We start from the raw sequence: 12635 nt of genomic DNA, 5'->3' as shown, positions 1-12635 counted from the left end.
GGTCACATCTAGCCTTAGACTTAGATTGGTCACATCTAGTCTTAGACTGAGATTGGTCACATCTAGCCTTAGACTTAGATTGGTGACATTTAGTCGTAGACTTAGATTGGTCACATCTAGTCTTAGCCTTAGATTGGTCACATCTAGTCTTAAACTTAGATTGGTCACATCTCGTCTTGGACTTACAAATGTAGATTGGTCACATCTAGTCTTAGACTTACAAATGTAGATTGGTCACATCTAGTCTTAGACTTAGATTGGTCACATCTAGTCTTAGACTTAGATTGGTGACATCTAGTCTTCGACTTAGATCGGTCACATCTAGTCTTAGACTTAGATTGGTCACATCTAGTCTTAGACTTAGATCGGTCACATCCAGTCTCAGACTTAGAACGGTCACATCTAGTCTTAGACTTAGATTGGTCACATCTAGTCTTAGACTTAGATTGGTCACATCTAGTCTTAGACTTAGATTGGTCACATCTAGCCTTAGACTTAGATTGGTGACATCTAGTCTTAGACTTAGATTGGTCACATCTAGTCTTAGACTTAGACTGGTCACATTTAGTCTTAAACTTAGATTGGTCACATCTCGTCTTAGACTTACAAATGTAGATTGGTCACATCTAGTCTTAGACTTAGATTGGTCACATCTAGTCTTGGACTTAGATTGGTCACATTTAGTCTTAGACTTAGATTGGTCACATCTAGTCTTAGACTTAGTTTGGTCACATCTAGTCTTAGACTTAGATGGGTCACATCTAGTCTTAGACTTACAAATGTAGGTTGGTCACATCTAGTCTTAGACTTAGATTGGTCACATCTAGTCTTAGACTTAGATTGGTCACATCTAGTCTTAGACTGAGATTGGTCACAACTAGCCTTAGACTTAGGTTGGTGACATTTAGTCGTAGACTTAGATTGGTCACATCTAGTCTTAGCCTTAGATTGGTCACATCTAGTCTTAAACTTAGATTGGTCACATCTCGTCTTAGACTTACAAATGTAGATTGGTCACATCCAGTCTTAGACTTAGATTGGTCACACCTAGTCTTAGACTTAGATTGGTCACATCTAGTCTTAGATTTAGATAGGTCACATCTAGTCTTAGACTTAGATTGGTCACATCTAGTCTCAGTCTTATATTGGTGACATCTAGTCTTAGACTTACAAATGTAGATTGGTCACATCTAGTCTTAGACTTAGATTGGTCACATCTAGTCTTAGATTTAGATTGGTCACATCTAGTCTTAGACTTAGATTGGTCACATCTAGTCTCAGTCTTATATTGGTGACATCTAGTCTTAGATTTACAAATGTAGATTGGTCTCATCTAGTCTTAGACTTAGATTGGTCACATCTAGTCTTAGATTTAGATTGGTCACATCTAGTCTTAGACTTAGATTGGTCACATCTAGTCTCAGTCTTATATTGGTGACATCTAGTCTTAGACTTACAAATGTAGATTGGTCACATCTAGTCTTAGACTTAGATTGGTGACATCTAGTCTTCGACTTAGATCGGTCACATCTAGTCTTAGACTTAGATTGGTCACATCTAGTCTTAGACTTAGATGGGTCACATCCAGTCTCAGCCTTAGATCGGTCACATCTAGTCTTAGACTTAGATTGGTCACATCTAGTCTTGGACTTAGATTGGTCACATCTAGTCTTAGACTTAGATTGGTCACATCTAGTCTTAGACGTAGATTGGTCACATCTAGTCTTAGACTTAGATTGATGACATCTAGTCTTAGACTTAGGTTGGTCACATCTAGTCTTAGACTTAGATCGGTCACATCTAGTCTTAGACTTAGATCGGTCACATCTAGTCTTAGACTTAGATGGGTCACATCTAGTCTTAGACTTAGATCGGTCACATCTAGTCTTAGACTTAGATCGGTCACATCTAGTCTTAGACTTAGATGGGTCACATCTAGTTTTAGACTTAGATTGGTCACATCTAGTCTTAGACTTAGATTGGTCACATCTAGTCTTAGACTTAGATTGGTCACATCTAGTCTTAGACTTAGATTGATGACATCTAGTCTTAGACTTAGGTTGGTCACATCTGGTCTTAGACTTAGATTGGTCACATCTAGTCTCAGACTTAGATTGGTCACATCTAGTCTTAGACTTAGATTGGTCACATCTAGTCTTAGACTTAGATTGGTGACATCTAGTCTTCGACTTAGATCGGTCACATCTAGTCTTAGACTTAGATCGGTCACATCTAGTCTTAGACTTAGATCGGTCACATGTGCCCCCACCACATATTCCCACGTAGAAAGAGGACAGTGTTTCATGACATAAGTCATACATCACAAGGGGTCCCTGTTTTTTTTTTTTTTTTAATGGCAGCGCTTCCATCGTCATCATTGTAAAGCATGTCTTTCATTTTTTATGAACGCTCTCCTTCACACGGCCCTAAGGCTGCTCACATGACGCCGAGCTGAGTAATTATTATCCTGGACCGCAGTGAAGTCATCAAATATAGAAGGACAGGAGACGGTTCCACTTAGATGGAGCCAGAACTTCAAGTGGGGAGGAGGAGGAGAAATGGCAAATATTAGAAGAGGACAATCTCCAAGTTGAAATCATCCGGAGAAGACGACTCACATCCTGGCTCAGAAGATGAATGCTGCTTTGTAACTCAGGCCTTAAATGGACAACACTTCTCACCTAGCGGAGATATTTCAATCAATCAAAGTTGACTTCTGTAATCACTAGGGGTGTAACGGTACACAAAAATTTCGGTTCGGTACGTACCTCGGTTTAGAGGTCACGGTTCGGTTCATTTTCGGTACAGTAAGAAAACAACAAAATATACATTTTTTGGTTATTTATAGCAGGGACCCTGCCATTCAAAACTAGGCTGCTCCATTACTAATGATTAATGTAACTATAGCTGAAAAAATAGTACAATAGCAATAGGAGAGACTATTCATTCCTGAACACCATGGAGTTCATGTAGGCTTAATGATGCACTTACATTATTATATCAACTATCAGAGACAGAAACTCTTCATTTAACATAATGTCCTTTTTTGCTGCTTCAACACAGCTCAATCAACACAGAAAAAGGTAAAGTGAAAAAACAGACAGACAGGGCTTTGCTGTCCGTAACACACACACACACACATACACACCGCAAAATGAGCTAACGTTACGCTAAAAGCTAATTAGCCTTCATCTCAAGCCAGGACTGCGAGCGAGCTGAGCTGCAGTTTATATTTCTAGAAGGTCAACGGGCTCATAGTGATGTTACTAGTAGTTGACTGGGAGGTGTTTATTATCATTTGGGGAGAGTCCGCTGCCTGATGATTACCTGCTAAACACTAGGCACTGACTACATGCGCTCTGAATACGCACTGCTGATTGGCTGTTACCGCTCTGAATACACACTGCTGATTGGCTGTTACCGCTCTGAATACGCACTGCTAATTGGCTGTTACCGCTCTGTGTGTAACCAATCAGATGGTTGTGTGGGTGGGACAATGCTGGGTGCTGTGTAGAGGACTGACAGAGACAGGCAGAAGGAAGCAGAGGCGGCTACTTAATATGTTCGTGTGGAAACTCGTTCGGTACACCTCCGAACCGAACCGAAACCCCCGTACCGAAACGGTTCAATACATATAAACGTACCGTTGCACCCCTAGTAATCACAAACGTCTCAAAGGGCTGCACAAGCCACAACCACATTCCACATCAGGGCCAGAAAAAAACTCAATGGGAACAACCAGAAACTCTCTTTAATGATCCACAAGGGAAATTGTTCAACACAGTAGCTCAGTTACAATGATGGAAAGTGTAAGGATGGAAAGGACAATGCAGGTATAAATAGACTAATATAGCGATAAAAAACTCTAACATATATACGGATATATACATAATATGTGTACAGAATAATATATATACAGATATATTATATTATGTCTATAACATATATACAATATATACCAATGACCATGTACAATATTACAGTATATGTGACAGCAGCAGCATAAAATAGAGAGTAGATCCAGCAGGAAATAGAAAATAGACATTATAAACAAAGAGAAGTAGCTAACATGTCAGGTGTCAGGTAATGGGCAGATGAGTGATTATACAGCTGGATGGAGTGTGGAATGAAGGAGTTCTTGACTCGCACCGTGCGGGAAGGAAGTTGAAGGAGCCTGTCGGAGTATGAACTCTGCTGTCCCTCAATTGTCAGGTGGAGTGGGTGGGCAGGATTGTCCATGATGGCCAGCAGTTTGTCCAGTGTCCTCCTGTCCCTCACTGACACAAACGCCTCCAACTGCGTGCCAATAGTTTGGCCGGCTTTCCGGATCAGTTTATCAATCCGGTTTGAGTCCATTTTGCTGGTGCTGCTCCCCCAACCAACCACTGCAAAGTACAGGGCACTGGCCACAACAGACTGATAAAAGATCTCCAACACACATTAAAGGACCTAAGCTTCCTCAGGAAAAAGAGTCTGCTCATGTCCTTCTTGTAAACAGCTTTGCAGTTGTCCTTCCAGTCCAGTCTGCTGTTCAAGTGGACTCCCAGGTACTTGTACTGCTCCACTACTGCCACCTCCCGGCCCTGGATCTTGATGGGCTCCACCGGGGTCACTCTCTTCCTGAAGTCGATGACCAGCTCCTTGGTCTTGTCCACATTAAGGACCATATGGTTCGCCTGAGACCACGCCACAAAGTCAGCGATCAGTGTCCTGTACTCCAATTCTCGTCCCTCTCTGATACACTCGACCACAGCAGAGTCGTCAGAGTATTTCTGCAGGTGGCAGGACCTGGAACTGTACTGGAAGTCTGAGGTGTATAGGTTGAACAGGAAAGGAGACAGGACGGTCCCCTGTGGAGCACCTACACCACTGACCACAGTATCCGACAGGGAGCTCCCCAGTCGCACAAACTGGGGCCTGTCAGACAAGTAATCAGTGATCCAGGAGACAATGGATGAACTGACACCCATCTGAGCAACTTGTCACTCATCAGAATTGGCTGAATGGTGTTAAAGGCACTGGAGAAATCAAAAAACATGATCCTCACAGTGCCCCTCCCACCATCCAGGTGAGAGTGAGCATTATGCAGCAGGTAGATAACAGCATCGTCCACTCCTACATGGGGCTGATATGCAAACTGTAGAAGATCCAGGAAAGGAGCCACCAGTGGTCTCAGCTGATCCCGCACAAGTCTCTCGAGGACCTTCATGACCTGGGACGTCAGGGCAACAGGTCTGAAGTCATTTGAGCCCGATGGGATGGGCTTCTTGGGCACCGGCACTATGCAGGATGTTTTCCATAGCACTGGTATCCGTTCTAGCTTCAGACTCAGGTTGAAGATGGAGTGCAGGATCCCAGTTAGCTGAGCAGCGCAAGTCTTCAGGACCCAGGGGTTGACTTGGTCAGGGCCTGCTGACTTAGCTGGATTGACTCTCTCCAGCTGCCGTCTTACATGTCCAGGTGTCAGACACACCGAGCTGGCTTTCTCAGTGGGGGTGGAAGTGGGGGAGGGGGGGGGGGGGAAGAAACGGCTGTGGCAGGTAAAAGAGAAGGAGTTAGTGTATCGCAATTCAGGGGAGGTGCGAGAACAGGAGTAGTGGGGGGAGGGCCAGTAAGGGGTGCATTGCTAAATCTATTGAAAAACATATTCAGCTCGTTGGCTTTATCTACACCCCCATCTATTGGCTCTATCTACACCCCCATCTATTGGCTCTATCTACACCCCCATCTATTGGCTTTATCTACACCCCCATCTATTGGCTCTATCTACACCCCCATCTATTGGCTCTATCTACACCCCCATCTATTGGCTTTATCTACACCCCCATCTATTGGCGCTATCTACACCCCCATCTATTGGCTTTATCTACACCCCCATCTATTGGCTCTATCTACACCCCCATCTATTGGCTCTATCTAGACCCCCATCTATTGGCTTTATCTACACCCCCATCTATTGGCTCTATCTACACCCCCATCTATTGGCTCTATCTACACCCCCATCTATTGGCTTTATCTACACCCCCATCTATTGGCTCTATCTACACCCCCATCTATTGGCTCTATCTACACCCCCATCTATTGGCTTTATCTACACCCCCATCTATTGGCTCTATCTACACCCCCATCTATTGGCTCTATCTACACCCCCATCTATTGGCTCTATCTACACCCCCATCTATTGGCTCTATCTACACCCCCATCTATTGGCTCTATCTACACCCCCATCTATTGGCTTTATCTACACCCCCATCTATTGGCTCTATCTACACCCCCATCTATTGGCTCTATCTACACCCCCATCTATTGGCTTTATCTACACCCCCATCTATTGGCTCTATCTACACCCCCATCTATTGGCTCTATCTACACCCCCATCTATTGGCTCTATCTACACCCCCATCTATTGGCTTTATCTACACCCCCATCTATTGGCTTTATCTACACCCCCATCTATTGGCTCTATCTACACCCCCATCTATTGGCTTTATCTACACCCCCATCTATCGGCTCTATCTACACCCCCATCTATTGGCTCTATCTACACCCCCATCTATTGGCTCTATCTACACCCCCATCTATTGGCTCTATCTACACCCCCATCTATTGGCTCTATCTACACCCCCATCTATTGGCTCTATCTACACCCCCATCTATTGGCTCTATCTACACCCCCATCTATTGGCTTTATCTACACCCCCATCTATTGGCTTTATCTACACCCCCATCTATTGGCTCTATCTACACCCCCATCTATTGGCTCTATCTACACCCCCATCTATTGGCTCTATCTACACCCCCATCTATTGGCTCTATCTACACCCCCATCTATTGGCTCTATCTACACCCCCATCCAGCAGTTTGGCTTTATTGTTGAAGCCTGTGATGGCCTTCATACCCTTCCAAACCTCACGAGTGTTGTTCTGTTGGAGTTTAGCTTCAAGCTTCCTTCTATAGGCATCTTTCCCTTCTTGAAGCTGAACTTTAAGCTGCCACTGAATCTTCTTCAACTCGTCCCGATCACCGGATCTGAAGGCTGGCTTCTTTTTATTTAGCAGCACCTTTAGCTGGCTGGTGAGTCAGGGCTTGTTATTTGGGTAACAGTGGACAGTTTTTGTAGGGATGGTGGAGTCCTCACAGAAATGTATCTAGTCAGTGATGTTGTTGATATCTGTCCCGTGAGGCTTACAGAGTACTTCCCTGTCTGTAGTCTCAAAGCAGTCTTGTAAGGCTATGCCAGCCTCAATGCTCCTCATTTGCACTGATTTAGTTGAGATGGGCTGCCTCCTCACAGCAGGAACGTATTGAGGTGTTAAAAGCACCAGATTGTGATCAGACCGTCCCAGGGGGGGCAAGGCAGTGGCTCTGTATGGATTTTTTTGAATTAGCATACAGCAGGTCCAGAGTTTTATTTTCCCGTGTTGCACAGTGTACATATTGATGGAAAGTGGGTAAAATAGAGTCCAAAGAAACATGATTAAAGTCACCCGAAATGAGAATGAGGGCATCGGGATGTTTGGTCTGTTGCTTAGCAACAGCGGCATGAATGGTGTCACAAGCAGCAGTTTGGTCAGCAGAAAGAGGAACATACAAGTAGTTAATAGTGTGATATAAATAAAGAGGATTATATTGAATTGAAAAGAGTCCGCCGCCGTGGCAGCGCCGTTCCGCCGCCGTTTCTAATCCAGGGTAAATCCAGGTAATGGTTGGACAGTATTATCAGTCAGATGTACACCTGGCAGCAGGTGTAGACAGTTGGAGTTAAATTCCCTGCTGACCTTGCACAAAGAGAGCAGGCTGTTCCTGACAGACGAGAACGCCGACAAGCACAAATTGCAGGAAGCAGGTTGGAGTTGTTTGCGGACATGAAAAGTCTGCGTGGACAACAATAGTGAGCAAACACGCTTTCCATTCAGGCAGGACAACAGACTAATTGATGACAATTCAACACTACAGTGCAAACACCACCTGGATGACGTTGCTCAGAACACCAGAGAGAGAAGACAAGTGGATTTCAATAGACTGATATTACAAACAATTGTGCTGTGGTCTTTTGGCTCCACACACTAAGACTTGTTCCACCTGCCACAGAATAAAAGGTAAGAGGAAGGCGTTGATGATTACCGGAGCAGAACACTGAATTAAAGAAAGACCGAAGCACACGTGAATTATTTAAACACCTCTATCCACACGGAAGGAAGGATGGACAAAAAGTGCTGAAGACAAGGACTTCCTCCAAAAGTGACATTTTCTGCAATCATCTTCATGTTGTGAGGGAGGAAATGGAAGAAGAAATAGGGAAGACAAGTGAAGGAATAGTGTGAACAATGGAGGTGGAACATGGATTTACATTCAGCTCCATCTAGCTGTGCTCAACTTGGCCTTCCAGAAGATACACTAAGTATCAATCTAACATCCTAAGTATCAATCTAACATCCTTTATACACTAAGTATCAATCTAACATAATTTATACACTAAGTATCAATCTAACATCCTTTATACACTAAGTATCAATCTAACATCCTAAGTATCAATCTAACATCCTTTATACACTAGGTATCAATCTAACATCCTTTATACACTAAGTATCAATCTAGCATCCTAAGTATCAATCTAACATCCTTTATACACTAGGTATCAATCTAACATCCTTTATACACTAAGTATCAATCTAACATCCTTTATACACTAAGTATCAATCTAACATCCTTTATACACTAAGTATCAATCTAACATCCTTTATACACTAAGTATCAATCTAACATCCTTTATACACTAAGTATCAATCTAACATCCTTTATACACTAAGTATCAATCTAACATCCTTTATACACTAAGTATCAATCTAACATCCTTTATACACTAAGTATCAATCTAACATCCTTTATACACTAGGTATCAATCTAACATCCTTTATACATTAAGTATCAATCTAACATCCTTTATACACTAGGTATCAATCTAACATTCTTTATACACTAAGTATCAATCTAACATCCTTTATACACTAAGTATCAATCTAACATCCTTTATACACTAAGTATCAATCTAACATCCTTTATACACTAAGTATCAATCTAACATCCTTTATACACTAAGTATCAATCTAACATCCTTTATACACTCAGTATCAATCTAACATCCTTTATACACTAAGTATCAATCTAACATCCTTTATACACTAAGTATCAATCTAACATCCTTTATACACTAGGTATCAATCTAACATCCTTTATACATTAAGTATCAATCTAACATCCTTTATACACTAGGTATCAATCTAACATCCTTTATACATTAAGTATCAATCTAACATCCTTTATACACTAGGTATCAATCTAACATCCTTTATACACTAAGTATCAATCTAACATCCTTTATACACTAAGTATCAATCTAACATCCTTTATACACTAAGTATCAATCTAACATCCTTTATACACTAAGTATCAATCTAACATCCTTTATACACTAAGTATCAATCTAACATCCTTTATACACTAAGTATCAATCTAACATCCTTTATACACTAAGTATCAATCTAACATCCTTTATACACTAAGTATCAATCTAACATCCTTTATACACTAAGTATCAATCTAACATCCTTTATACACTAAGTATCAATCTAACATCCTTTATACACTAAGTATCAATCTAACATCCTTTATACACTAAGTATCAATCTAACATCCTTTATACACTAAGTATCAATCTAACATCCTTTATACACTAAGTATCAATCTAACATCCTTTATACACTAGGTATCAATCTAACATCCTTTATACATTAAGTATCAATCTAACATCCTTTATACACTAGGTATCAATCTAACATCCTTTATACACTAAGTATCAATCTAACATCCTTTATACACTAAGTATCAATCTAACATCCTTTATACACTAAGTATCAATCTAACATCCTTTATACACTAAGTATCAATCTAACATCCTTCATACACTAAGTATCAATCTAACATCCTTTATACACTAAGTATCAATCTAACATCCTTTATACACTAAGTATCAATCTAACATCCTTTATACACTTAAGTATCAATCTAACATCCTTTATACATTAAGTATCAATCTAACATCCTTTATACACTAGGTATCAATCTAACATCCTTTATACACTAAGTATCAATCTAACATCCTTTATACACTAAGTATCAATCTAACATCCTTTATACACTAAGTATCAATCTAACATCCTTTATACACTAAGTATCAATCTAACATCCTTTATACACTAAGTATCAATCTAACATCCTTTATACACTAAGTATCAAGTGTATATAAGTCAACATTAAACATTGAAGGCTCCAAGTGTATATAAGTAAACATTAAACATTGTATATAAGTAAACATTGAAGGCTCCAAGTGTACAGGTAAAAGCCAGTAAATTAGAATATTTTGAAAAACTTGATTTATTTCAGTAATTGCATTCAAAAGGTGTAACTTGTACATTATATTTATTCATTGCACACAGACTGATGCATTCAAATGTTTATTTCATTTAATTTTGATGATTTGAAGTGGCAACAAATGAAAATCCAAAATTCCGTGTGTCACAAAATTAGAATATTACTTAAGGCTAATACAAAAAAGGGATTTTTAGAAATGTTGGCCAACTGAAAAGTATGAAAATGAAAAATATGAGCATGTACAATACTCAATACTTGGTTGGAGCTCCTTTTGCCTCAATTACTGCGTTAATGCGGCGTGGCATGGAGTCGATGAGTTTCTGGCACTGCTCAGGTGTTATGAGAGCCCAGGTTGCTCTGATAGTGGCCTTCAACTCTTCTGCGTTTTTGGGTCTGGCATTCTGCATCTTCCTTTTCACAATACCCCACAGATTTTCTATGGGGCTAAGGTCAGGGGAGTTGGCGGGCCAATTTAGAACAGAAATATCATGGTCCGTAAACCAGGCACGGGTAGATTTTGCGCTGTGTGCAGGCGCCAAGTCCTGTTGGAACTTGAAATCTCCATCTCCATAGAGCAGGTCAGCAGCAGGAAGCATGAAGTGCTCTAAAACTTGCTGGTAGACGGCTGCGTTGACCCTGGATCTCAGGAAACAGAGTGGACCGACACCAGCAGATGACATGGCACCCCAAACCATCACCCAACCATGCAAATTTTGCATTTCCTTTGGAAATCGAGGTCCCAGAGTCTGGAGGAAGACAGGAGAGGCACAGGATCCACGTTGCCTGAAGTCTAGGGTAAAGTTTCCACCATCAGTGATGGTTTGGGGTGCCATGTCATCTGCTGGTGTCGGTCCACTCTGTTTCCTGAGATCCAGGGTCAACGCAGCCGTCTACCAGCAAGTTTTAGAGCACTTCATGCTTCCTGCTGCTGACCTGCTCTATGGAGATGGAGATTTCAAGTTCCAACAGGACTTGGCGCCTGCACACAGCGCAAAATCTACCCGTGCCTGGTTTACGGACCATGGTATTTCTGTTCTAAATTGGCCCGCCAACTCCCCTGACCTTAGCCCCATAGAAAATCTGTGGGGTATTGTGAAAAGGAAGATGCAGAATGCCAGACCCAAAAACGCAGAAGAGTTGAAGGCCACTATCAGAGCAACCTGGGCTCTCATAACACCTGAGCAGTGCCAGAAACTCATCGACTCCATGCCACGCCGCATTAACGCAGTAATTGAGGCAAAAGGAGCTCCAACCAAGTATTGAGTATTGTACATGCTCATATTTTTCATTTTCATACTTTTCAGTTGGCCAACATTTCTAAAAATCCCTTTTTTGTATTAGCCTTAAGTAATATTCTAATTTTGTGACACACGGAATTTTGGATTTTCATTTGTTGCCACTTCAAATCATCAAAATTAAATGAAATAAACATTTGAATGCATCAGTCTGTGTGCAATGAATAAATATAATGTACAAGTTACACCTTTTGAATGCAATTACTGAAATAAATCAAGTTTTTCAAAATATTCTAATTTACTGGCTTTTACCTGTATATAAGTAAACACTAAAAATTTAAGTGTATACAAGTAAACATTAAACATTGGAGTGTGACTGGCAGGTTTTTTTAAATCAGTAAACCCAAGAAATTATTCTTTGAATTGCAGTGACATGTATAAATTGGTTAAATGTATAAATTGGTTAAATGTATAAATTGGTTAAATGTATAAATTGGTTACATGTATAAATTGGTTAAATGTATAAATTGGTTACATGTATAAATTGGTTAAATGTATAAATTGGTTACATGTATAAATTGGTTAAATGTATAAATTGGTTTAATGTATAAATTGGTTTAATGTATAAATTGGTTAAATGTATAAATTGGTAAATGTATAAATTGGTTTAATGTATAAATTGGTTAAATGTATAAATTGGTTTAATGTATAAATTGGTTTAATGTATAAATTGGTTTAATGTATAAATTGGTTTAATGTATAAATTGGTTTAATGTATAAATTGGTTAAATGTATAAATTGGTTAAATGTATAAATTGGTTTAATGTATAAATTGGTTTAATGTATAAATTGGTTAAATGTATAAATTGGTTTAATGTATAAATTGGTTAAATGTATAAATTGGTTTAATGTATAAATTGGTTAAATGTATAAATTGGTTAAATGTATAAATTGGTTCTGAAGCGGATC

Source organism: Nerophis lumbriciformis, linkage group LG05 (assembly GCF_033978685.3).
Source record: "Nerophis lumbriciformis linkage group LG05, RoL_Nlum_v2.1, whole genome shotgun sequence".
NCBI lineage: Eukaryota > Metazoa > Chordata > Actinopteri > Syngnathiformes > Syngnathidae > Nerophis > Nerophis lumbriciformis.
This window is presented reverse-complemented; position numbering follows the sequence as displayed.